Source organism: Pezoporus occidentalis, unplaced genomic scaffold (genome assembly GCF_034315485.1).
Source record: "Pezoporus occidentalis ecotype Australia unplaced genomic scaffold, CSIRO_AGI_Poc_V1 ctg32, whole genome shotgun sequence".
Taxonomy (NCBI): Eukaryota; Metazoa; Chordata; class Aves; order Psittaciformes; family Psittacidae; genus Pezoporus; species Pezoporus occidentalis.
This window is the reverse complement of record NW_026915158.1, coordinates 3,185,830-3,213,614: the sequence shown is the minus strand read 5'-3', so window position 1 is coordinate 3,213,614 and position 27,785 is coordinate 3,185,830. Positions and strand designations below refer to the sequence as shown.

At 43.4% G+C, this 27,785-nt stretch overlaps 1 protein-coding gene across 4 annotated transcripts in view; it reads right to left on the bottom strand.

Annotated features, from left to right (window-relative positions):
* JADE3 (jade family PHD finger 3) overlaps window positions 1-20,507 on the bottom strand; it is a 67,668-nt gene extending 47,161 nt beyond the window's left edge. Inside the window, exons 1-2 of one of the 4 annotated variants that reach the window (XM_062628629.1) lie at window positions 20,184-20,507; window positions 494-547 (exon numbers count right to left, since the gene is read on the bottom strand). The gene's annotated coding sequence lies outside the window, so the exon portion shown is untranslated. Of the gene's footprint in view, window positions 1-493; window positions 548-19,530; window positions 19,700-19,978; window positions 20,095-20,182 lie in introns of those variants that run through there. The other 3 variants (XM_062628628.1, XM_062628633.1, XM_062628631.1) reach the window with 3 other exon arrangements.
* Window positions 20,508-27,785: the final 7,278 nt, after the last annotated feature.

The following is a 27,785-nucleotide window of genomic DNA, read 5'->3' as shown; positions in this document are numbered from 1 at the left end:
GTGTCACAAAGCTGCAGGAAGTTTACTGTGAAGCATCTGAGCACGTAAAAGCATCTAAACCTTGTGCACAAGCGGTTTTTAATTTTAGAAAGGGTATCACTGGGTACAGAATGTATTCATCACAACTATCAAAATTTATATCCAGAGAAGCAGCACAGAATGAAAAGGAGTAGAAGCAGCACATGTAAATATTGTGGTAAGATAAAATTACTCTGTCTATGCCTACTAGCCTTCCAAGCATTACAGGATACGTAAAGATAGATTTTAACTGAAATTATTACAAGGAGCTCTGCAGGCTGGAACCTCATTGTTAACAGCTTCTTTTATGACTTCCTCTCCTTTAAAAGGACTTTATACTCCTTTAAAATCCACAAAGCTTTCATTTAAAAGGCAATATCTGAAAGTTGAAGGTATACAGGTTCAATTTACACATTGTAAACACCAACACGCACATATTTAGGGTTCTTTAAGTATCAGTTCCTCCTTCACTTACATGCCAGGTCATGAGGTAGATGTTTTCGCTTCAGCTTATGACATCACAAGCTCCCAAAAAAATGAAAGGAGTGCTATTTACGTAGCAGGAGTGACATCAGGCATTTCATGTCTGAGCTACAGCTTAATTTTTGGCAAGTAAGTGAAGGGTGTTATTACATTTTTACTGCAATTTTCTCAAGCAAATGATATACCCATAATCTAAAGCCTTAAATCCCATAATTCTAACTTAATATATGAAAAAATGAAATACATCAGCTACATATACACATACTACAACTAAAAGTAAATTCATAACAATAATCTTAAAGTTGGTTTTGCCTTCCTCTTAACACAAATGGGAAGCAACTTTACCAATACCAACAAAACAGAACTTTAATTAACATTTTCTCTATCTTGTTTGGGGAATAACAAAAAAAGTTCAAGTAGATGCTGCACGCTTATTCAGCTGACTTAAGGAGCTGCTTTCTCCAAATACACCAATGCTTTCTTCCTTCTAGAGGGCCTTCTATGAACTGAGCATGCTTATAAATTCATGGGGGGGAGGGAGGGGGAGGACAAGTATAGAGGGAAAGCTCCCTATGGCTCCTGCTTTAATTCCTCAAGACATTCCTTCAAACCTCTCCTTGACAATCCTGGATAGTTCAGCTTCCTGGCAGGGATTCCGCTTACTCGCCCTTTTTAATCTAGTTCTCAGCCTTGAGCAACAGCAAATATGGGAATAGAAGGAATTTTTCTCTTCACCAACTGCCCGCATTCACCTCCTGCAGCATTATGCACATGTATGGTTTGTGTCCTATTGTAATGGACATGGCAAAAGCATTAAAGTCGTTACACCCAACAGCTTAGTTGCAGCACTCCTCGGAGATGTCAGCAGTTAGACCAGTGTCTGTCCTGGCAGGCAGTCCACCCCATGCCTTAGAATAAAAAGCTAACAAAAACAGGACTGCTACAAGTTGGGGAACAAAGTATTAGAAAGCAGAAATTCAAGTAAAAACCAAGGAACTGATAACTGCAAACCCTACCAGAAGAAGAGTGAAAGGGGGAGGAGGGGATGGCAATGTCTTTCTAACTGAAATAAGGCAGTTTCTGGCCCAAGTGTCAGCACCATGCTGTAACGTTTCTGCTTCTCCACCCATCTGCAGCACAAGAAGAGGATACCACCACCCATCCACTGAGGAGTGGCACAGATTCTATTACTTAGTACAACTATTGTTGCTCAACTTTGGCTGTGGCATCAAAGGAAAATGTTTCCTTCCAATTGCGGGGGTAGGGGAACACACAATATATTATAGCTCCTGTATGCTGACCTTAGAAAATTGTAAGGTTTTGGCAAAGTTGTCATTGAGTTTTTTGTCTTTAGGTTTTTTATCTTTGAGCATTTTTTTTATATCAACCCAGTTTCCTCTTTCCATCTCCTTTATACAGTCTCTCGCTATAACCCACATTAAGCAATTAATTTTGAGCAATGCTAGAACATCTGTAGATCAAAGCAGTACCACAGCCAAGGTTGCCAAAACATGAATCACACTATGTGGGTCGAGTTTTTAACTGGAGATAAGCAGATATACACCACTGCTGCCACCACCACATGCATGGCCTGAAGCGATCACAGGGTCCGTGAGCAGGAGACAAAATGCACTTGGCATCGATGGGTGCCTCCAGTCTCTATCCAGAGGGACTCAGCTCGTGTGCAGCAGAAACATGGTTTGCTGAGCTGACACACAACACAGTGAGAGGTGGTGACGAGAGGGACTTGTGTTAAAAGCCCACTGCTGCTCTGCCACAAAACACTGGTACTAATGCTGCTTCTACCCTCTGGCTAAGAAATGCCAAGAACCTCACCCACAAAATGCACTGGGGAAGGGAGACCAAAGGAAGATACAAAGTAAAGAATGAGTGAGTGGCTGGATCAAATTTTCAAGCATTACTTCGAACAAATTCTTCTTATGAGACGTTTCATTAAGGCCTAATTCTTTAGAGTCCCAACTGAAGCCCTTTAATGTAAGTTTTCCATAGAAACACAAGCAAAGCCCTGGTCGTGGCAGCCCAAATGACATCATTAAAATGCAACACAGCCTACAACTTTTAAGTGTGAACAAAACCACAGCTTTTGCCTCCCCGCTGAACCACAAAACTATTATATTTTTGAACTCCTCATTAAAAACACATTTGTTTGCTCAGTTAAATGCCAGGATGAACTCTGAAATATCAAAAGGTTCAACTAAAAATCTTTTCTTTCTCTAACCCTTACACTACAGTCACAATCTTCAGTCCCAACTTGATTTATTTCACAACCATATATAAATACACAAGATAACATGAAAGATAGAGCTGACATCGCAAATTACCATTCCCCCCTTTTCTCCTTTTATTTTGTTTTGAAAGCCAGTCTTAACATATTGATTCTGAAACACTAAATTAAATCACCTCAAGTTAACGAGCAGGGAACTCTTCCCTAGCAGGTGAAAAGAACAAACAGAAGAGTGCTCCACGGCCTCGAAGGGTGCTAACCCCCCAAATCTCCCCATCAAGAGCAAGTTCAGGAGCAGGGTAAGGATCACGCTGGAGACACTCGCCCTCCTCTCTGCACGCACTGTGTCAACAGACCCCAAATTTCTACTCCTGGTGTGCATTTGAAAAAGCATCAAGGCAGCACTAGAAACTGTGGTACGGAGAAACAGAAAAGAGAAAAAAAAAATATTTAAGGAAACTAAAGGACAATGCAGACACAGAAAAAAAAAAAAAAACAACAAAAAAAAAAAAAGACCCTGGAAATGCACAGTAGCTTTTCATAAATACTGCCTGGAAACTAAGCATCACCAGGGGAAAAAAAAGCATCAGGAAGATTTATTTCTTAAAACACAACTTTTAACAACAGAAAGCCATTTGGAACAAAGACCTATTTTTGCAGTTATCACTACTGTTATACTATCATTCCCTCTGTAATTTACCATAGTACTTGCCAACAGCCAAGCCTCCAAAACAAGAACCGTGCTGGTTGGAACAGCGCTTCATACTTCTCTCCTTAACCATCCTGCACGCTTCACTGCCATTTTCAATAAGAGAGGGACTCAGGAGAAAAGACTGGCCTGGGTGCTGGAAAAGCACACCAAGATGGGACCAAGAGCTCAGACTGCACAGCAGAGGCTCCACATCCTCTCCAGGTGCGCCCCTTCCACTGCTAGAAAGCACGTCCCAGCACTTATAACACACATCTCCCCTGACAGAGCTCAAGCCCTTTACCAAGTCTCTCTTTGCACTGGACCCTGAAGAGATCACCCCTTTCCTCTTTACACAGTTAACTTCATGCTTGAACAATTAGTACGCCTTAGTCTTTTCTCCAGACTAAATAAAACTCCATTTTTCACCCTCTGCTCATAGGCCATGTTTTCAACATTTCTGATCCTTCTAGTTGCTGCTCTCCACCACCTTTCTCGTGCTGCTGCACAAAACCACTGCAAGGTTGTGATGCCCAAATCTGGGTGAAGTCTTCCAGCTGAACCCTTCCCTAGACATAAAACATTTTTTCCTTGTTACAGAAAACCATTATTTACCGTCTCGTGAGTCACATATAATAATACTGTGAGTGAACTCCAGTGTGGCTGCTTTTGCAACACAACTGCTGCCTCATGTCCTGGCCATAAACAATCACTGCTATTGGGCCCATCACTCCCAGTCTGCCAGTGTAGAGCCAGACCCTCCCATCACAGCTACTACTCAGCCCCCTGCTCAGCCCTGTTCAACCCCTCCTCCTAGACTCCTTCTCCATGTGTCAAACAACTGTACATTCAAAGCATCTTCTCAAACAGACATACAGCTCCACTCAGTTTCATCTGGGTATTTAATAAGCAGTCTTATTTCCTTTACCCCCATCATCAACGGCAAATAACATTGGACCTAGCAAAGGCCACTTAAATCTCACCACATTCACCTGTCCTGTTTAAACTAATTAGCAACTACCATAGAATAGTTAGGGCTAGAAAGGACCTTAAGTTCACCAAGTTCTAACCCCCCTGCCATGGGCAGGGACACCTCACAATAAATTATGTCACCCAAGGCTCTGTCCAACCTCGCCTTCAACACCACCAGGGATGGAGCATTCACAACTTCCCTGGGCAACCCATTCCAGTGCCCCACCACCCTCCTCACAGTAAAGAACTTCTTTCTTATCTCCAATCTAAACTTCCTCTGTTTTAACCCGTTACCCCTTGTCCTAATGGGGGACAGGACAAGTCCCTAATGAACAGTCCCTCCCCAGCATACCCTTCAGATACTGGAAGGCTGCTATGAGGTCTCCACGCAGCCTTCTCTTCTCCAGGCTGAACAGCCCCAACTTTCTCAGCCTGTCTTCATACAGGAGGTGCTCCAGTCCCCTGATCATCCTTGTGGCCCTCCTCTGGACTTGTTCCAACAGTTCCATGTCCTTTTTATGTTGAGGACACCAGAACTGCACACAATACTCCAAGTGAGGTCTCACAAGAGCAGAGTAGAGGGGCAGGATCACCTCCTTCGATCTGCAGGTCACGCTCCTTTTGATGCAGCCCAGGATACGGTTGGCTTTCTGGGCTGCAAGCGCACACTGAAGCCAGCTCATGTTCATTTTCTCATCAACCAACACCCCAAAGTCCTTCTCCGCAGGGCTGCTCTGCATCTCTTCTCTGCCCAACTTGTAGCTGTGCCTGGGATTGCTCCGACCCAGGTGTAGGACATTGCACTTGGCATGGTTAAACTTCACGAGGTTGGCATCAGCCCACCTCACAAGTGTGTCAAGGTCCCTCTGGATGGCATTCCTTCCCTCCAGCGTATCAACCGAACCACACAGCTTGGTGTCTTCGGCAAACTTGCTGAGGGCGCACTCAATCCCACTGTCCATGTCAGCGACAAAGATGTTGAACGAGACCGGTCCCAACACTGATCCCTGAGGGACACCACTCGTTACTGGTCTCCAGCCAGACATTGAGCCATTGACCACAGCTCTTTGTGTGCGGCCATCCAGCCAGTTCTTTATCTGCCGAGTGGTCCACCCATCAAATTGAGGTGTCTCCAATTTAGAGACAAGGATGTCATGTGGGACAGTGTCAAACGCTTTGCACAAGTCCAGGTAGATGACATCAACTGCTCTACCCTGTCCATCAGTTCTGTAGCCCCATCATAGAAGGCCACCAAATTGGTCAGGCAGGATTTCCCCTTAGTGAACCCATGCTGGCTGTCACCAAGCACCTTGTTGTTTTTCATGTCCCTTAGCATGCCTTACAGGAGAATCTGCTCCAAGATTTTGTCAAGCAGAGAGGTGAGACTGACTGGTCTGTAATTCCCCAGGTCATCCATTTTCCCCTTCTTGAAAATGGGGGTTATATTTCCCTTTTTCCAGTAGTTGGGAACTTCACCTGACTGCCATGATTTTTCAAATATGAGGGACAGTGGCTTAGCAACTTCCTTTCCGTTTTCTAAGCAACTGCAAACATTTCTATGAGCATTTAATCTAATCCATTTTTCCTTAGCTTGATGCTGGTAACATTCATTTTCTGATAACTTGCATCATCTCCTGTGGAATTCTTAGCTCATAAATGAACTTTCACGACTGAATTAGAAAGCTGGTCTTGCGATGCTTCATGTCTACATCACAATAAATAATTCCACAGATGTAACAACTGTTTATGTGAGAAAGGTATTAGAAAATTATAATTATTTACCACCTAATTTTCTTACAGACTGTCTCAGCTACCTAACACATGTACCTGGCTCCCCACGGACTGCCAGTATACACAGATTTCTTACAAAATGCACATGAAGATTTTAATACTACTAAGACAGCATGGGAAATAAGGACAGTAGTTTGAAATTATAAATAAATCATAGTATAAAGCAAGAAGGTAATGGTATTCTTTCCCCTTATAGTTCTAGAAAAATCTTAACAGGAACAAGTATACAAATACCAAAACAGTAGCCATCGTATTTAACTGAAGAGACTTCCAGGCAATAATTATCCTAGAGGCAGTAGAAAAGAAAAAGTCACTAAGCTTTAAGAATAGTCTTCTAAAATCTTTAAATATTCATAGCGAACAGGGTTAGATTTTTGCTTGCAATTCAGTACAAATTCACAATCTTATTGTAAAAATCTAAAGACAGCCCATCTCATCCTAAAGCAGGTTAGAGATGTGGAAAGCAGCTAAAAAAGCCAGCAACTCCCTAGCACCTTCATTTCCTTCCACTGTCACAAAAGTATTTCATTACACCTTTACACAGCAACGAGTCTATTCTTAATAATAGCCAATGACTTAGTAATTCCAGCAACCAGTTCAAAATTGCTGGGAAAACAACTTCCCACAGCAGCTTACCCCCATTTCAGACAAACAATGCAGCAGGATGCCTAGAAGGATAGGTTTCATAAGGCAACTAACAAGTAATATCAAGCCGTTTTATGAAATGCTCTGAAGTCCTGGGCCTGTAGGCACCCAGATGGTGACCCAACGCAGCAGTTATTCAGTGCATGTGTAGTGCCAGCCACTCTGCAAAATACTCAAAACTTATTACTCCCTTGAAATTACTTGTTACACAATATAATTAACATATGCATGCAAAAAAAGTCAGGGATTGAAACAACTGCCCTTATGGGGAAAAGCTACCGAGATCCACATACACACAGGATTTAACTTAAACCACCCATCCTAAGGTGCACACAAAGTTGTTTATAGTCTTCATGTGTCCAGTAGAATATTAACATTAGTGAAACATGGTAGGCATGGGTCTGTAAAAGATGAGAAGGAATGGGATAAATTTTAGGAGAAGAAAAGGGGGGGAAAAGCAACCAAAAAAACAAAACAAAAAAATCACCAAACTGAAACCCAAAACTTTAGGCTTAGCATCAAGGAAACATGCTGACAGTCAGAACTGCTGGTCCATATCCCCAGGGGACAGATTGGAGGCTGCAGCTTTTGACGTCTAAACAAAGACTGAACAAGAGTCCTGGTAGTTACACTGCCAAAACAACATGATCCAGCTCAGCATTCCTCAAACCAGCCCAAGGGCAAGACAACAAATGGGACCCAAGTATAAAGAGGAGGACTACACAAAGTGGTTTGTTTGGCCTTTCTGCACCCAGGACTGCACCTAGCCATGCAAACATGCTACTGTGGAGCAGCAAGTACTGTGCATCAGCTACTGCACAGCACATGTGCATATCGCTGCACACTGGTGAGAGTAAAGCAATTCCAAGTAGCTGTTCCACCCATGTGTCTCTCCTCCCTGCATCAGAGACTGAGGGGATATAGAAGGTAATGGTTTCAAACTGAAAGAAGGTAGATTTAGATTAAACAGTAGGAGGAAATTCTTCACTATGAGGATGCTGAAGCACTGGAAAAGGTCACCCAGAGAAGCTGAGGCTGTCAATGCCTGGCAGCGTTCAAGGCCAGGTTGAAAGGGACTTTCAGCAATCTGGTCTAGTGGAAGTTGTACCTGCCCGTGACAGGAGGCTGGAACTAGATTATCTTTAAGGACCCTTCCAATCCAAACTATTCTATAATACTTTAATATAGAGCTAGTAATGCCGCAGTCCACACACCAGGTCAGGTTTGTGCTCCTCTTTCACGTCAAAATGTTGAGATGTATTACTTAAGCCTGCTGCAAGATGCATCTCTCTGAAGAGTGGGTATTCCCCATGGCAAGTCACATTGCAATGCAGAGGACTGCAGCAGAAGGAGACCACAAATGCACATGGCAGAAGCCTGCAGTAGAACACCTGAACCGGGATATACATATCAGGGACTGGCAGGAGGCTTCTTGAGTCCAGAAGTAACAAACGTAGTTTGGTGCTACCTACCACGAGAAACTGGAGAACAGGGCTTTGAGCCACTGACCAGCAAAACCAGACTATTTAGGAGGATCTGGAACAACAAAAACAAAGCCAGTTCTTGAGGAAAGGGAACATGTCTCACTGTTAGACACAGTCACATTTTGGCCAGTTAGATCTTAACTGTCAACCCACTTCATTTGACTTGCACATCTTGTCCTAAACAGATGCGCTTATGTGCGTTTTCTAGAGCTGAGTGATAGCTACTTCATGTCGTGTGCTGAAGGGAGGTCTAAGGGAACAGTTCAGAAGCAATGATCTAGATGACCTAGAAGCATCTTTTCCCACAGATAATTTCCATAATTTAATGCAATTATATTTGTGCACAGTTATGGATATCTTTAGTGAAGATCTTAAAATAAAAATAAAAAATAAAACTATTCACCAAGTGTGAGAACCTCTGAAGCATGGTAACAGATGTTATGTTTCTGATGGCACAGCCTTGCCATTCTCATACACCCTGCAGCAAGTCCCATGACCCCACCACACACACGAGAGTCACAAATGCTAAAAGCAACATCACTGTTTCTTGCTGGATCCTCCACGCACTGACAACATAAAAGATGAAGGGCCAGATTTAGACTTCAGACTGAAGTAATATCAAACTGTGCATTTCAATGCCTTCAAGTTACATCTCTGAAACAACAAGAAACAACAAGCCTCGTAATGTTTTAACTCCCCATGCAGCAAATGAAAAGGTCTTTATGCCGGGACTCAAAGTGTCAGCACATTCAGGACAGTCAGCTCACAAACCAAAGAGGAAATGATGCCAGAAATCTCTCCTCTTGCAGATTCAACTGCTGACTTGCAGTCCTGTAAACAGATACCTTCAGGAATCAGATCAGTGCTTAGACCTTTCTTCCTCCTCCCCTCGCTCGCACTCTTCAAATATCCAATTCAGGGTTGCATAAGGCTTCAATGATTGCCACACCTGCAAAGGCCATCCCACATTCTGCACCTTGCCTTCTCAGCCCTCCTCTGTCCATCGAGATTCAGCCTCAATGCCTCCAACCTTCCAAGCCCAGCTACCAGACCCCAGGCCCCTTTCCCTCATAGGACTCTGCTGCTGCTAAATGGAGCATGCAAGTACCCGCAGTTATTCCCCACTGCTCTGAGGGAAGCCCAGCCCACGCAACCTTTTACTACCTATGTTGTGCCATTTAGCTCTGGCCACTTACATGCAGGATGGCCACCAGTTGCTGGTCGGGAGCTCATGCCTGAAGCCACCACCAGCTTTTATAACCCAAATGAGCCAGCTGAGCTTCTGTTCCTATTGTGGTCAATGTAGGTAAGGGGGAAAAAAAAAAAAACACCAAAACCAAACCCACCCACAACTGGTTGGCATCAGCGAGTTTAAATAAAAGATTCAGAATAATTTACATCTGGATTACAGGGGGAAAGCTAGATCACAGTTAGTTGACAGCAGTCAAGAAAAGACTGTGCCTCCTCTTCTGGCTACATTAAGTTATAATGCTCACCAATGTACAACAGAGGGGTTCATACAGATTACAGAACAGGCATTTTCAAGTTTCTGTAACTGCTGTGGCTACTAGGAATTTGAGTGAATAGTGAATATACTGTGCATTCCTGGACTTGAAGGCAGTCTCAGTGGCCACAGAAAAGTCACCCTCAAACAGCTCACCTCCTATCAAAACATTTAGTCAGTATTCAGCTGAATGATGGTCAGTTTCCAGAGAAACTAAAAGAAAGGCAAGAGAAAAATAACAGTGTTAACTTCATTTGCTCATCACGATCATTTAGACTACTTTTGACATCCTTCAAAGTCGGTACATTGGTATTTGTGAGATTTCACAAGGAAAAGCCCCCCGTTCTTTCACAGTCAGACAGCTGATCATCAATAGCACACTAGCACTCAAATTTTCACTTCCCCCTGCAAAGAAACTCCATAAATAAATAAAGTACCCAAGCTTTACACTTAGACCGCAAAACACAAGACTTGGAGCACAATCAAATGACAATTAATGAAGCAGCAGACACGAAAACACAGTAAACAAGACTTCATCAACTTCATCCTTTGTGGCTGCAAATTCCACAGCAGTAACCAAAAGACTCCTTCCTTGAAGATGATCCTAAATGGTCAGAAAGAGTTGGTGCTTTTTTACTGCCATGAAAGAGAAACCTGTGTCAACTACTAATCCTTTCCCAAAGCCATTCCTGCTCAGTCAGACAAAACACATGATAAGCTCCAAGTAACGAGCAAAGAAATTTTGGCCTTGGTGGAATCAACAGGAATTAAGGACAGTGCCAAAACAAAGCCAGGAATTAGCAAAGCATCTATCTGATAAATTTGTGAGCAGAATTCCCAAGCAACAAAATTTGAATTTCTTCTCAAAGTTTCCTGATGCAAATATGTTGAGGAAGGGTGGGAGTTTGCAAGATGGAGTTGCAATGCAAGAGAACTACTCATTTAAAAGCACCCACTGCCAGAAGAGCTGTCAAAAATAAATACGTGACCTTTAATAAAATTGTCTATAAATACACAGACCTTTATGATTTCTTGTAGTTTAGTAAGATTTCTGCTACATAAAGTTATCACATTTGCAGAGGCCAAGCTTTTGACATTGCTTAGCAAGGGGCTAAACTAGACATAGAGAGACTTGCCACTTGCACTGGTATGGATGGGTTGCATGAACAGGTTTCCACCAGTTCTGAGGCTCCTCACAGCACACTGGTATATCGGCACTTCAGGCATGCAAACAGCACAAATGCCCCCTGTGAACTTGCCAAACCCCATTACGATCCTCCAGAGGGATGAAGAATAAAAATAAAGACAACTTGCTTTAACAGGTTTGCTCCTCGAGAGTTTTGCACTGCTTCTGCTCACCTGGAGCACAAAAACTTCTATAATCCTGCTATAATCCTGTCAGACCTGGAAAGCTCAACAGAGAAAGTAAACATAGGAGCTGAGCTTTTCCTCCTTTGGGAATTGCCATCATGCAGTTAAACCCACAATTGTTAATGATTTTATCTCTACGAGCCTGTAAGAGGTTATGAACAGGCAGAGGTAGTACAGCATACCTTAATGTGGCATTAAGACCTCTAAGTCACAGATCAAAAGATAGTTCATTATGGCCAAAGTCTGGTATGAGAGCGAAGCAGGCTCAGCTTCTATAGGCCTTGTGTAAGGGCTGAACTAACGCCTTTTATTCAGAATTAAACATGCACGACCAGCCTGATGATTGTAACACAGCTAAGCTAGTGCAACACCTTCGAATTGCTAGAAACACTAGTTTCCTCAATAGAATGAGCTTAACATAGACTCCCTAAAATTATTTCAAGAAGTCAAAAAAAAAAAAAAAGCACTTTGACAGAAAAAACTATCAGATTATTAGAAAGGATTTGATACCTGCATCCTTGTTACTTTTAAGTGTTTTGGAAGTTACCCCAATGCTTTACCACTGTCCTGTTTTTCCAGCAGTTCCTCTTGATACCTAAAAGTATACCTGCTTTTGAAACATACTTATTATCAGTACAAAACACATATCAGCAATTGTGTTTACTTTAAATCACACTGATTCAACTTGCTTAACCAAGCACAACTTACATACGTACAGGCATAAAGACGACAGAAGTTTTTGTTAAATACATAAGCAAAACACTCATCACATCAATACAACCGTTCACTGAGAAGTGTTATATCATGAATACTTTTTTTATACGAATATCAAAAAAAAAACACTTGATTTTTCAGTGGATGATGCTTTTATACATATGTAAACCCACACAGAAGTACCAGCCACAGAAAGTAAACCTCACATAAAAACCCTGACAAGGGAAAAGCATCTCTTTATCAGGCCTAGCAAACCTACTGTTGTGACCTTTTGAATCTTATTCAAAAACAACCATCTAACGAACAAAACAGCAACAACAAAAACCCCAAACCAACCAAACCAAACTTAAAGGTCTGCTAAAATATTTTCAGGCCAACTACAAATAATCTGGAAGTCCATAGAGCCTGGAGTCTGGTACAGGAGACAATTTTAGTTTGACCTAGCTGATTTATAGGGTCCCAAGATGACCAAGAGCCACTCACTAGAAACACTGTTTTCTCCAATGACAAGGAAAAAGCTGGGAAGTCAAGGCAAAAAGAAAAGGGGACAGCCAACCAGAGACCACAAAGGCATCAAAGACATGGCTGGGAGAGATAAGTAGGAACTATAAATCACATTCAAGTTGTTGCGTGCACTTGGGGCTTTTTTTTTCTTCCCCTTTTTAAATTTAGTTTAGATGTTTTTTCCAGCTCTTAACACGCTCGGTACCTCAGAAGTGGACTGTCTGAAATGTGGGAGTCAAGCATGCACAAGTGAACAAGCAGAATAATCTTAATAATCTTTTCAATGATCTTAGAAAGAAAATGAAATGGCACCTGCAAAAGCTATTCGACTTCAGCAACGTAAATTAATACATATCCCTGTTTGCTGTTACATGTAGAGGCTTCCAAAAATATAGAACAAGTACACAGAAGACGCCAAACAAAAGATTTAAGAAAGCACTTAAACCAGATTAATCCACGTAATGGGAGTCACGGGGCTCTGACTGATACTGAGCCAATTGTCAGGAGCACAAGCTTTCTAATAACTTACGTCCCACCTTCTTAAGTTTTATGGCACTAATAGAGGAAGAAAAATGAAAACACCACATGCCTAGCAAAGAAATATATATATATATATTCAGTGTTAAGTAATAGAGGAAAGACAGAATACACAAGGTATCGACACATTAAGTCATTTTTAACCACCTCCTCTTTCACTGAGCTCAGGCCAGAGACTTTATATTTGATAACAGTTGTACCACAGCTATTTCACCTCTGTACAGGCACATAGATCAGATTACACAAAGTCAGATCTTCATCAAAATTGTAGGAGCATACATGGATATAACCTGCTAGTCACTGGCAAAATGATGTCCAATTGCCAGGGCAAGTAAACCCTTTGTATGCTAAGCTGTATGAAAATTCATTTTGATCAAAAATATGCGTACTACCAACTTCAACAGATTTAAACACCTGAAAAATACCCAAATAAAGAAAAACTTTAAAATTTTCACAAAACATCACTGGGAAGCTATAGTATGACAGCTTTAAATAAATAAAAATTAATAAAAAAAAAACAAAAAACACACAAAAAACCCAAACAAACAACGCAACAAAACCCAAAACAAAGCTACCTAAACTGATGGATACCAGTTCCAAAGAGCACACAAAACTATCCTGCATTGTTTTTGTTCATACAAAAATGTGGAATTATTTCATTCCAGAGTTTTTTTTCACCTTTTTTTTTTTTTTCCACTCCTGGACATCAAAACTGAAGAAGCACAAACCAAAGGAAGGGCAGGGCAGAAAATTAGTTTCTGTAACACAGGCAAACTATTTTGCAAAAAAAAAAAAAAAAAATTCCATAAGAATCAATACCTTTAAGGAGTGAACTTTACTTCCTATGTATGGCAACAGCAAAATTCCGATATTGCAGCTCATTAACAAGCACCTTGTATTAGCTCCTCCCTCACTCTTAGCACATTCTGTTGCAGAACTGCAAGTTCAAATTTGTCAGACAAAACACTTCACTTACTTCTTAAGCTTGCTCATTTTATGCTACACTGGAAATGATTATGTTGCTAACATAAGGAAGACTGCAACTTCATTATCAGGTTTAAGTATCTGCCTTTCAGTTGCTTAAATGACAGTCAGTTTGACTTTTGCAGAAGAATACAACTGCTCAGGAATTAAGCAGAAGAGTTGCTAAAACTCCATCCAACAAGGTTAATACTAGCAAAGCCCAGCAATGCTGATGACTGACTGGTAACCTTTCCCTTGCCAAACCACCAGTCAGCAGTTCTTGAAAAAAAAAAAAACAACAAACAAACAATAAACTATTTTCTGTGCTTGAAATGAGCATTTCTTCTCATTCCTATCAAACAGCATTTAACAAGGTTTACTTTGCACTGCAGAGTAATCACCCGTTATCACTATTTCCAGTCAGTTACCTGCTGGAAAAAGAACCTATTTGCATGAAGGCAGGAATAGGAGTACGAGCTTGTTACTCCTCTTCCCTTGCAAGTACTAATAAAAGAGGGAGAGGTATTTCTGCTACCTCTTATGCTGAGACACCTCCTCACCAGATAATTGCTGAGCCTACCATTTTCTCGTGTGGATCCCTAACATGCTCACATGCTCTGTATTTCAGCTCCATGCGGCGTTTCAGGGATTTTTTGTTGGTTGTTGGTTTTGATTCTTTCATAAAGTCAAAACCTGGGGGAAGATATGGCACTATTTCCAACAGTGAGTTCTCAACAGCCACTTTGATATCAAATCTTGCAAATTAACACTGGAAGAATATTAAAGAAATACAAGCAGTTAAAAGCAGAACAACAAAGAATTAAAAACTGCAAGTAATCTCACTAGGGACACTCTTTCCTTCCCTTGACAGGACACACATTTTTCCTTATGTTTTTGTATCCAGCAGTTCAAGATGTTGCATTTTCTAGCTAGCAGCAGAACAAAAACACTGCCATTTTATTCTCCTATAATTGATACACAGGAAAGATTTAAATATTTGTGGATAAAACTAGTTAACTTTCTCAATCTTACGCTCTTTAAAGCAAGTGTTAGTTAAAAATTGTCCAGTCTGTTAAACCAATACTCACTTTTTTAAAGCGGTATGAATGAAAGCTCACAGTTTGGTTATGATTTTTCAATTGCCTGTGAACACCAATGTTATGAACCTAGTAGTGTATTAACCTAATAATCAAACTGCATCTAACAACCAAAATAACTTTAGCAGAAGACTTCAGTCTAACATTTGTAGCAGAATATGTCATTTGCACATTTAAAGAACTGCAGTCATCCAGTATTACATGATAAACAATTTATCACAGTTAAAAGCTATTTAGCATGCAGACATGTCCTATCCAGAAGTTTTCCTCCAACTTCTTATCTACCCAACAGAATGTTCCACACAAGAGCTACCTGTAAATTTAAACTACCCGTAAACAAGAACTACCTGTAAATTTAAAACACAGCTTGGAAAACAGTTCGTAACACAGTCGCACAGAATTAACTATGTGTAGTAAATGCTCTTGGTCAGTTGTTTCGCTTGGCACAGCCTGGTAGGCAGGGTGCCACCCCTCCCTTTGGCATCCCAGCATCTACTACTGCACAGCACTCACCCTTGGAAGCTGTTGGACTTGCTGTGCATCAAACCACTTGCGCAGGTGCAAAACTGCTCTCTAGCACATGAACAAGCGCCACAGCAAAGCCAACCACACAGTCAGGAACTTTTAGCAAATATGAGAGGCTGTCAGAAAACATTTGAGAAGGTTTTTGGTTGTTTTTTTTTTTCAGAATAATGGGGGGGGGAAGGATAAAGAAGGAGCAGAGGATTGGGAGAGCCCTGGACAGCAGATTAACAAAATAGTACGTAATTCCTTCAAGACCATATGACAAGCATATTCAATTTAGCAACCAGTGCGGCATGTGTATAAACCTGTTTTTTAACATCTCCCTACAGCTTTAATTAAAACACAAGGAGGCATTAACGACACAATATGTTATGTTCGGCATTCAATTCAATAAGCAAGAAAACACAGCTCTGTAATCTAATGCTGTAGCAGATGTATGTTAAAGAAGGAAAACACTCCAAAGTTTTCAAGCAAAGTTTTAACAAGCTAAAGCAAGCATCCCAGTGTTTCATCCAGGAGAAAGTTATAACAAATAGCAGCAGCAGTCACAAGCTTATACTCCCACCTTCTCCTGCTCCTCCTAACAGGGCGACTTAACAAGTGCCAGTGGGGCCTCCACATCCACACTCACAGCTCAGGGTCTCTTCCATCTCTTTAAATCCCATTAAAGCTTGTATTACAGCTCTGCAAACGCAGGAGATTTCATTAGGCCCAAGATCACACGTCCCAGAGTGCTCTAATCCCAAAATTCCTTGTCTCCTACCCACTGAAACAAGATCTTAAATGCTAGAAAAGTTCACATGCCATCTAGAAAAGGGTGACTGGGAAGTAAATAAATACGAGAAGAGAGAACAGCCTAGGAAATAGGGAGGTGGTTAGTAATTACACAGACATCTCTCCACAGAAGGCAACACCCAGGCTGTCACATCACACTTCTAATACTTCTTTGCCAGATATCATCTTACAGCTGAAGTTGAAGCATCAGTAAAATTAGTATCTATAAGCACACTTTTCAGGGGTTCTGAACATCAGATGTGCAGGTGTAGCTAGAAGACAGCTTAAAGAAAAGTCATTTTAAAGTGACAGTGCAATTGATCATTTAACATGGAGAAATTTAAATCACCTCTCACATGCTTTTTTATTTTAAATAGCAGCATTAAGCTAAAATCAACTGTGTGCTAAAATGCAAAATTTCATATAGTTATCTCACTTCTCAGAGGTGCCATCAAGCACTACAGATCTCCAGCATCTCTCACTCCCACCTGACCCAGCCTCCGCCAGCACAAAACCTGCCAGGGCCCTGACATAACATGTTATACACCAGCTCTTCAAGATGCAAATAGCATCTGTTGGCTTCCATTACATAAATATCCCCCGATAAGTGCTATTATTAACTTGTTAGTTTCCATTTTAAGTAAAGTATGTAAAAATTGCACTTATGTCTCAAATTACATGAAGCCTTAAGTGTCATAACCACTTTCAAATCTTCAGAGAAATACCACACGATTCCAGAGGAAGGGTTCCCCTCTCCAGAAATTCAGAAGCCCCTGGGAACCCTTAGCTGTGGCTCCCACAAAAGTTGTGGGAGTAGTGAGAAATTAAGCTGGCATGATCAAACTGCAAGTTTTGGCTAAATCCATTTCTGGCTATAATGCAAGAAGGAATGACACCACTGACCTAGACAGAACAGCAAGGGTTTGGTTATAAAATATATCAAGAGAATGATCTCCACACTTAATAAAATATTAACTTTCAAATTCTTTGTTACTAAATTGCTCTGCATATTCTGAAGCGTACAAAACATTCCACTACCAAACCTATTCAGGTAAGACCTCTCAAAACCTTGAGCCAATTCTAAAGGAGACTTCTAGGGACTAAAGGAGAAAGATGCACCACAGAAACAGAGGTTTATATAACATTTTAATCCATGGATCACAAAAGCTGCAATACAAACATGGGTCTATGCTCCTGGTCTGGATATGTTGTGCTGAGCTAAACAAAAATATACAGACTCCAAACCATGCTCCTTACCTGTTGGGCATAATGGCCAGAAAACAATTTCAAAGATTGAAAAAAGCTACCTGAATAGCCCCCAAGGAGCAACGTAGGAGTATCAATTTCAAACTCAAACTCGAAGCAGCTTGAACTGGGTTTAACTTCACTTCTCACCAGCAGGTCTAACAAATCCAGCCATTTCTGCCATGGCCTTGGGCACCTGCCATCGTATCATGCCAGGCAAGAGTTCCCACCAGTGAAGACACCCCACAGGTGAGCCACAGCAAGCTCTTTGGGATAAATGCTCTACAGCACTCAGCACGTGGTAGCTACTACAGCAACCGCATGCATGTGTGCCTGCTGAGGTGTACACATAGAGCTGGACAAGTAAATGAGCAGCCTTTGGAAATTGTCCTAAGTAAGCCACCCAGCTCTACAAGAACTACATGTATTTTAAAAACTACAAGTCTACAGCAACCTCAGGTATCCCAATAAATTCCACATGGAAACTTCCTGATTTTCTGCCACAGGGAGGAAGCCCACAGAACCATGGTGAAAGAAAAAGCTGGGTTCATTCTAACACTTACACTGAGATCCTTTAGCTGCGCCTTTTACATTCACAGAGGATTTTCAGGATTTTAACGAGATCTCAAATTAACACACATCCTTGCCAATAAATGCCACTGCGGATGCTCTTGCATCAGCTCTCTAGTAAATCTTTGCAGGTACCTGCTACACAATGCAAAAATGCAAATAAACAACAAAAAAAAAAAACCAAACCCACAGTTGCACTGACTGACCGAACTCAGGGGAAATTTTACTGCTGGCAGAGAGAGGCCTGTTCTCCAAAATGAACCTAGAAAGAGGAAACATTAAATGAAGGACAGGCAATAGAAACAGCTCTTGTTATTTTGATGACTTCTATTGCATCTCAAGCCCAACTTTTGGAGAAGACAGCTTTTTTTTCTGCTCCTCTTAGGCACTAAGAACAGGGCATGTCATGTCCAGTCTGAAAAGAGGTTAGAAGTTCAGCTAAAAAAAAAAAACACCCCAAACAGCCAAACTGAAAATCAACAACAAAACCCAACATAACTTTGGACTCTAAAGGCATTAACTTGCTTTTAACTTGAAAATGCACTCTCTTAACTAGAATTGCATTTTTTCCCTTTAGTATGTGCAGGTGAAAGCTTCTGACGTCCTGCTAAGGAACTCTGTGGCAGGCTTGAAAGTTACACTAGCATGCCTTCATCCAGGTGGGTCCTTTCCTCTATAAACCCACCCAGCTCTCACACTTACAGGTTAGCTCTAACTGTGGCCAAGATACGGCCTTGCTTTGCAGAGATAAGCAGGTGTGCTCGAGATGCTCTACAGAACAGCCCACAATAAGCACCAACATGACGTAAAGAGTTGGCTGCAGATGAAACGTTCCGTGTGCACCAAGACAAAATACAACCCTCTTAATCTTTCAGTTTTAGTGCTAAGACTTTCAGAGAAGCGCAACAGATTCCAAGTTGTTCCTAGTGTACTTTAATCACAACTGGATGCTGTCTTCAGCATCCTGTCTCCTTTAAAGCACTGCACTAATTTAGTGATATTTTAAAGTCCGTAGCTGCTCATTATAACAATTTGTGAATAATAGCTGAACTCTTCAAATAACTATAAATGCTCTTTATAAAGTGTAGTTAAATAAAACAGGAAAAAGCAGCATTTATTCTACCTGTCAAGACGTATTTTGAGGTGCCTGTGCCCCATTCTTCCCACCAATCACTACAGAATTACTTGCAAGTGCCACTTTTGCTACATCCCCTACTGCTAACCGTACTGGGCGCTGTGCGTCCTTTGCAGAAAGATGGGCAACATCCCAGCAAACATCGTGCGAGGGCGGAAGAAGGTTGTATTAGGAAAGCCGAAAACGGGCCCTTCCCGTTCCTATCCCTACAAGTGCACGGTGCTCCTGGGCGCTACCCGCGCCTGCTGCTCATCACAAAACTTACCTTGGCAGCTGCGGGCCGGGCAGCGCTACCTCTTCATTGTCAAACTCAGTTCTAGCAAGTTCCTCGACATACCGGCGGAGCGCTGCTCGGCAGCGGACAACCGCTCGGCTGTGTCGGCCCGCCCGCCCGCCACGCCCAGCCCCGCTCCGCTCCGCAGGGCCACGCCGGCTCCGGGACCGCCGGGTCGCCGCCTCTCCGGGCTGCGGCGAACAAAAGGGCGCTTCGCCGGGGGCGCCCAGCCGCTGCCGCACGTTGCGGGCACGGCCTCCCGAGCGCGGGGTCGGAGCGGCGGCCCGGAAGAACAGCCGCAACTTTTCCCTCCGGACGCGAACGGGGCCGCAGCGCCCACGCCGGACAGATGGACGGGCGGGCAACCCGCCACGGCACCTCAGGGACGCAGCCCGCCCGGCACAGCACGGCCCCCACCACCACTCCCGGCCCCACATACCCGCAGGACTCGCCGCCTCCCCCCGGTCGCCGCTGCTTCCTCCTCCCCCTTCTCCTGCCCGGCCTTGGCGCCAAACGCCGCCACCGCCTCCCGCCCGCCGCAGGCCCGGCGCCTCCCCCGCGTACAGGCCCGGCGCGGCGGCCCCGGCGGCCCGGCGCCCGCCCCCCGCCCCGCCTTCATGCGGGCAGCCCGGGCCGCGCTCACCTCCCGCCGCCGGCGCGGCACGGCCCGGCGCGCCGCCGCCGCCTTCTCCCGCTCCTCCTCTGCTCGCCGGCGTGGGCGGCCGCGGCCGTCAGGGCTGGCGCTCCCGCCGAGACGACGACGGCGGCAGCCGCTGCCGCTCCTGCTCCTGCTGGTGGTGGTGCCGCCGTCCCGCGCCGGCGCGCATCGCCTCCGCCCGCCCGGGCCCGTGGCCGGCGGCGGCTCCCGCCCTGCGTGCCGGCTGCTCGGCTGGCTGGCCCGCTCACCCGCAGTCAGACCCCACTCCTCCTCCGGCGGCAGCTTCACAAGAGCCCTATTGTATTATTGACACTGCTGGGCTGCAGGCCCCGCCTCTTCCCCTTCCCTTCCCTCCCTTGCCGGGCCTTCCTGCCAGCTGCGCCGGCTGAGCCGTCCCCCGCCCCGGCGAGCGGGCGGCGAGGAGCCTGAGGGGGAAGGTGCGCGGGGGAGACCTCAGTAGCAGCGCCTCGGGCGGGCGGCAGGGCTGAGGGGATTAAGCCGTGGCCGGGCGCGGTGAGAGCGGCAGTTGGCTTCCGCCGCACTCGGGCGGTGTTTCTCCCCTTGGGATGTCCAGCGCAGGTGATCAGCAAGTGGCAGTGCCTGGCGCGTGGCCCCAGAGCCATCCGCTGCCGAGACCCAGCTTTGGTCGCGGAGCTGAGGTGGCCAGGCACGCCGGCACATCCCACCTGCCTTCCGACAGCTTCTGAGGGCATCACGCACCCATCCCCGCCCGGTCCTGCACCGAATTGAGAACAGTTTATGTGAGTGGCACAACTTGTAAAATGGTGGTCCTAAAGTATGCCTTGGGGCAGCTTTCAGCCAGTTATTGGTGCTAATTGGCCCGTGACAGAGTTCCACATCAAAACAATATTTGATAGCACAGTAGGCGGCATCAGTTAGAATAAAGGAAGCAACAGCAGAAATTTGGCAAACCTCCTCCATTATTAGGCCCCACACCCACACATAGTTCCCAAACTGCTGTTACCAAGTATCACTTGCGTCAAACACGCTGCAAAACCCTTTTGCCTTCCTTACCAGAAGGACTGCCTCGAAGAGATGTAACTGCAGAACGCCCTTCAGCTGCTGCAGCCCTGTGTATAGTAACTGAGGCATGGAAAGACTATGGAAACTCAGCAGAGAAGGAAATCAAACCTGGGGTCTCAAGTATGGGATACAGCCCTCCTGCCTAGGCCAGGCACAGAGAAGAAACAACAAAAATATAGTAACAAGGAGGACAAAGAAAAATTATTCTTGTAGAGGACTTACAAGAAATCTGGAGAGGGACTTTTTACAAGGGCATGCAGTGACAGGACAAGGGAGAATGGCTTTAAACTGACAGAAGGGAGATTAACATTAGGTATTAGGTGAGAGTGGTGAGACGCTGGAGCAGGTTGCCCAGCAAAGCTGTGGCTGCCCCATCCCTGGCAGTGTTCAAGGCCAGGTTGGACGGAGCCTTGGGTGACATGATTTAGTGTGAGGTGTCCCTGCCCATGGCAGGGGGTTGGAACTGGACCATCTTTCAGGTCCTTTCCAACCCAATCCATTCTATGATTCTATGAATGAAGAGACAAGCAGCAACTGTGGAAGGGATGGTTTGGCATGCCTGAGCTGCACTTCTGTGGTGTTCCCAGATGCCAGCCAAAAGATGAGGTGAAATGGATCACGAGAAAGGCAAAATGTTCAAGCTAATTGTTCTGCCTAGCTCAACATCTTCCTACCTGCTGTAGAAAAGTCACAGCCCCCCTGCATCAACTTCCTCCTGGTCCAAGTGGGCATCCACAATAAGAAGCTTCCTTATGTACTCTGCAAACCTCCAATAGCTCTTACTGAGATTCCCAAGCAGGATGTGTGGCACATCTGTTCAGTAGACCCCAACAGATCACATCTCCAAGTACCTGTCCAACCTGTCCAAGTCAGCTTTCACTGAATCCATGTAGGCTTCTGATTGTAAATCACAGCTGGCTAATCCAAAGACTTCCATAGAAGTCCTTTTTTTGCTGCTGAAAAAAAAAAAACAAACCAAAAAAACAAACAACCCTGAACGACCCAGTATTCTTTTTTCTCTTGACTATCTGGTTAATATTTCTGTGTGTAATACATAGTGTAGCTTTTTACAAATACAGTTAGACTGCAACCAAACAGCAATGCCGACATGTGTGACTTCCTTCACGCACCAGTGATCACCCTTCTGTTCATTAATATATACTTGCCAGGAAACCACTCTGAGCAGCTTCTGAAAACCACAGTCTCAAGTAAAACACCAAGAACACTCCTCTGATCATCATCATTTGTGGAATCCTGTCTATCAAACTGGATGGTCCAGGCAGCAGGGAAGGCAATACAGCCATGAGACAGATGTTAAGTTCAAAATTAAGAGAATTCAGAGTGATAAAACCAGGTCTATGTGCAATAGAAAAAGATCTGTTTCCTAATCATAAAAGGAATTTGAAGCCTGATTGATTTAAACAGAAACTATTTTCAAGTAGCAATGTCTTCACTTGTATTTTCTATTCTTGTATGTCCATGAATCTGCTTAGTGGAGATTTACATCATTTAAAGTATCTGTCATTCTGAAGGACAATGACAAATGTACATTCCCATCAGTGAAGGAAACATTCCAATGAGAAGTTTCCTGCCAGATTACTTTATATGCAATGACTTTATCAGGAGCAGATGCAGCCCAGCCCACAAAAGGTGTTGCACAGCTATCTTCATTTCCCATGCCTGGAATCACACACCACTCCTCCCCTCCTCATGCACTGTCTGTTATATGTCAGGAGAAGATGACAAGATGACATCCAAATCCCTATTTCTAATCCGCAGCTGTACATGATGGGCTCAGCGCTAAAAGATAGGTGACATGGAAAAACTCGCAGCAGAAAGACTGTGGGGCTTCTAATTTCAATAAATGCTTTTATGTGCAAATAGTTTTTTGGTTTTTTTTTAATCTGATCCTCTGTAACTCCTGGTAAACTATTTACCACTTGATAATAATTTACACATAATTGTATTTACATTCAGATGCATTTCTATAGGAAGGAACATGGAGCAAGATGAATAAATAGGAAGCAGATTGTACACTGTTGTGTTTTTAAAAGACATATGCAAGACAGTTTCCACATTTCTTGGGAAAGGATGAACTACAGATGCTCTTATGCACCTAGAGAATATAAAGAATTTACAAAGCCAGATGTTAACACGTTGATAAAATATAGTACAAACATGAAGTCTTCCCAAGGGAGGAATGTGCAGGAAACTAGAAGTATAAGATATATGGTGAAGATAAAATAACGTTTACATGTATACCATACTCAAGGTGAACCAGGTCATTATTCAGCTGTGCAAAGGCTGCCCATAGTGTATGAGGGCATTGAGAAAGTTACAGTCAAGTAATGTTTAACATCTGAGAAGCAGGGTCACACAGAGTTTAGGGACTGGAGCCCCAGAAGCATCATCTCTAATTGAGAATACCTAGAAGTATTGCAGTGAATTTCAGGACAAAAGCATTTTTTTTACTAAATCTGCTATCTCAGATCAGATGCTGGGAAAGAAAAAGACAACAAACATGCCATGGTATCCTGGAGAAGAAATAAGAATTGGAAAGGCCTGGGAGGATTAATTCATGCTGCTTACCTCCAAGTGTTTGCAGCATACCCAGCCTGCACATAGAGGCTTTCATGGGCATCTGCTCTAGTTGACTCTGTTAAAATACACAGATCCCTACACTTGATACACTGACTCTTTTTGAAACTTGCAGAGCTGCATAAAACTCACTTCAACGGTAGAACAGGTACCATGGGTGAAATCTTGATACGCTGTCCTTGAAACCAGAAGAAGCATTGTCAGCTACCAGCGAGAGACACAACAGCTTAAACTCCCTTCGTTTCCTTCCACAATGAGCTGATTATCACTGAAGAGTAACTTTAATTCATCTGTGGGAAAAAAATGCAAAGCAGAATCTCATCTAAGGATGGCTAGTTGTCTTTAAACTCTCTCATGACTAAAACTGTTTCTGATACTGTTCGAAATAGAAGCAAAGAGTGCTCAGAGCTTCAAAAGATGGTCTTTTAACACTTGAATCCAATCCTTTAGCACCTGTTGGAGCAGCTATCAAAAGACGTCCTCAGGTCATCGCACAGCCCTTCCATTTAATCGCCAGAAAAAAAAAGCCCCTGAAGCGGTTTTCATGGAGGAACTTCAGGAAAAGGGGGGAGAGGAGGGAGTGGGGTAAGGTCTCCCCTCATAGAAAGATCAGCACATTCAGAAAAAAACAGTACTTCCACAGTCGTGAAGCATTTACTTTCTATAGAGCAAAATGTGCCAGCTTCACTTCCCAGGATCTGACAAGTTCAAAGTTTTGTGGGAGATCTTTGGTTTATCTTTCTCCTTCTAAGACAGTAACACAGAATGGAGAGCGCTGCCAGCAGCTTTCAAACCCTATTGGTACTATGGCTCTGTACTTAGGCAGGTAAGTACCTAACAAAAAAAAAGAATCAAAAAATGTATCTTATGCCTGTATTAGCGAGGGAACAAATTTTGTACCTTGCCTAAAAGAGCTGGAGAGTTAGTTTCTTCTGTGGTGACATGCATGCAGTTTTGGGGGAAGATCCCACCTACAGTACCCAGCATCCATGCAAGTAGGGGGAAGTGAGGCTGCTTCTCCACTGCCCAGAAATCACAAGTCAGTGGCTGCTCCACCCTTCCCCACCCCTCCAAAGTTTCTGTCTTTTTAATTTTGAGACACAGAAGTTCAATGGCTCAAACAGCCACAAAGTTTTCTGCATAGTGAAAAAGTGGTTGTAAATTTTCTTCACTATGACCAGGACAAAAGGCACCTAAAATGAAATGGAGATTCTCATGTGACTGTATGAGCTGGGACTTCATCACCACAACACTTCTGATAAAATGAAGTTGGTAAAGCAAAAAGATGCACATTATTGGCATGCAGACACAGAGTCCTTTGAGCTCCCAGTACTGCAGGGGTGCCTAGCCTTAAATTTAGCCTCATCACGTGGGTAGAACCTGTAGTAGCACATTGCTTTGCTTTTAGCCTTTGCAGCTTGGGAATGTCAGAAACTCACTCGCTGAAACACTGTCCAAGAGCCTCTTAACCTCACCATCATTTCCTGCCTATCAACTTTACCTGATCCTTTTAAGGGCAAACTTTTTATAGTGGATTTAACAGAAGGATGTGAGGAAAATTCACATGTCTTTGTAAGACCTCTTAGACCCCTGACAACACTGGCAAGTTTAAAGCTTTGTCTAACTGGAAAGAGGATGACTTGTAGTTGACAGATGCTGGTCACATTGCTTAACACATTCTGGGACAGTACTCAGATACTCTAGACATGACATTGGACATAGCTAGGGATTATCACTAGCTGCAGAAAAAGTAAAGGAATGAGCAGTTGCACATTTTTCTTCATGTACTCAGAAAACTTCAGAGCTTTTTCAAAAGCTCCTCTCACTTCCCCCTCCTTTTCTTCTCTCTTACTCAGAGCCAGCAATGACTACATATGCACCAGGAAGACTGCATGACCACAAATATTAACAGCAACAGCCTTATGGCAACCAGGCATTCTGGAGAGATGAAAGCAGTAAAAAGCATTCTTCTATCAAAGTGGACACCAAGACATTAATGTCTGGCCTGTTGAGACACTGTGACTCCCAACCATGCAGTAACACCTCCAGTACATCCTGCTTTTACCAGGTTGGGTGCTTGTAAGGTTTTCCCACACATAGGTGGTTGTGTTGAGAGACAGAGCTCAGACTAGATAGTTTTAAGAAAAGCTTCCAGGCTGGTAATGCAGCAAGTTGTTATTTTCCAGAAAACGCTATCCTCAGCAGATTGCTATAATTTATACTGCAAGCTTCACAGGTCCAGGGAATGGGATGGACCACTGCAGAGCTTCCTTCCAGCATATACTGCAGCAAGAAAGCAGTCCTACAACACACAACTTAATGAAGTGCTACAGCCTGCTTGTATTATCCCACTCAGATCCATCTCTGCTAGAGACATTACTTATGAGCATCACTCACAGCTTTTAGTACTGGTGGACTAGGATGTACACGTTTTAGGTCAGGTTTAAACATGCCTTGGAAGAGCTGTTTCTGCAAACCTCCGAAGGCCTTTGTCATCCTTATGAATTCAGAAGGCTTACTCATTACATAAAAAAGAAATGGCACAAAGGTCACAAGGAATCAACAAGGAAGTTGATAGCAAAAATCCTACTGTTTAGGAGCTACTCATGTAAGCACCGGGGCTGATACTAGGTCTTGAAAGAGTCATTTCTCAGCAGCTTTTATTAAATCTTTAGGCAAAAAGCCTGGGGAATCAGTATCTTCTAGACTATGTTATCAGCAATGCTCATTTCAATATGTACAGAAAGCTGACTGCTGTATGAATAAACCCTAAACATTCAAAAGCCAACATTTAAGAGAAAATATTGCGCAACAGAATTCTTGCTCACACTTAAGTCAGTAAAACTCATTTTTTTTTCCAATTAGTCAGAATGATGGAAGCACATATTTTGAAATAAAAAGTTTCCGGCTGCTTTTTGGAATGAAAAAAGTATCTGTCCCAGTTATGTAAGTGCAGCCTGGCATGTGGCTTACTTTTAAATCCGTGCATCTTATGCATGACTATGAGGTACGATACAAGAAAGTGGGTGTCTTCCTAGCAATTGGGACACAGATACAAAGCTTCTGCATCTTACTGTTCGAGGATGTGATTGGTAAAAATTGTGAAAATACTTAAGGCAGCTTTGCTATTACTTACATGCTATGTAAAAAACCCGATTATTAGGCAACTCAGATCCAGTTGGGGTATAAGATTATTTTTAAACTGTAAAATTGGACAATAACAGTTAAGTTTAAACCAAAATCTTTGATTCTTTAAAGCTTCACAATTTAACTCTAGATATTAAAAAAATTATATTGACACAGTACTTCATGTTCTTAGCAAACATTTACACTTCATGCAAGTTCATGACGTGAACTTCTGCAGAGAAGGACTTGGGGGTGTTGGTCACCAAGAAACTTAACATAAACTGGCAGTGTATGCTTGCAGCCCAGAAACCAAATGTATTCTGGGGCTGCATCAAAAGGAGCACGGTCAGCAGGTCAAAGGAGGTGATCCTGCCCCTCTACTCTGCTCTCATGAGACACCTGGAGTATTGTGTGCAATTCTGGTGTCCTCAACATAAAAAGGACATGGAACTGTTGGAACAAGTCCAGAGGAGGGCCACGAGGATGATCAGGGGACTGGAGCACCTCCCATATGAAGATAAGCTGAGAAAGTTGGGGCTGTTCAGCCTGGAGAAGAGAAGGCTGTGCGGAGACCTCATAGCAGCCTTACAGTATCTGAAGGGGGCCTACAAGGATGCTGGGGAGGGACTCTTCATCAGGGACTGTAGTGATAGGGCAAGGGGCAATGGGTTCTAACTTAAACAGGGGAGATTTAGGCTAGATATAAAGAAGTTCTTTACTGTGAGGGTGGTGAGGCACTGGAACAGGTTGCCTAGAGAACCCATGGCTGCCCAATCCTGGCAGTATTCAAGGCCAGGTTGGACATGGCTTTGAGCAACCT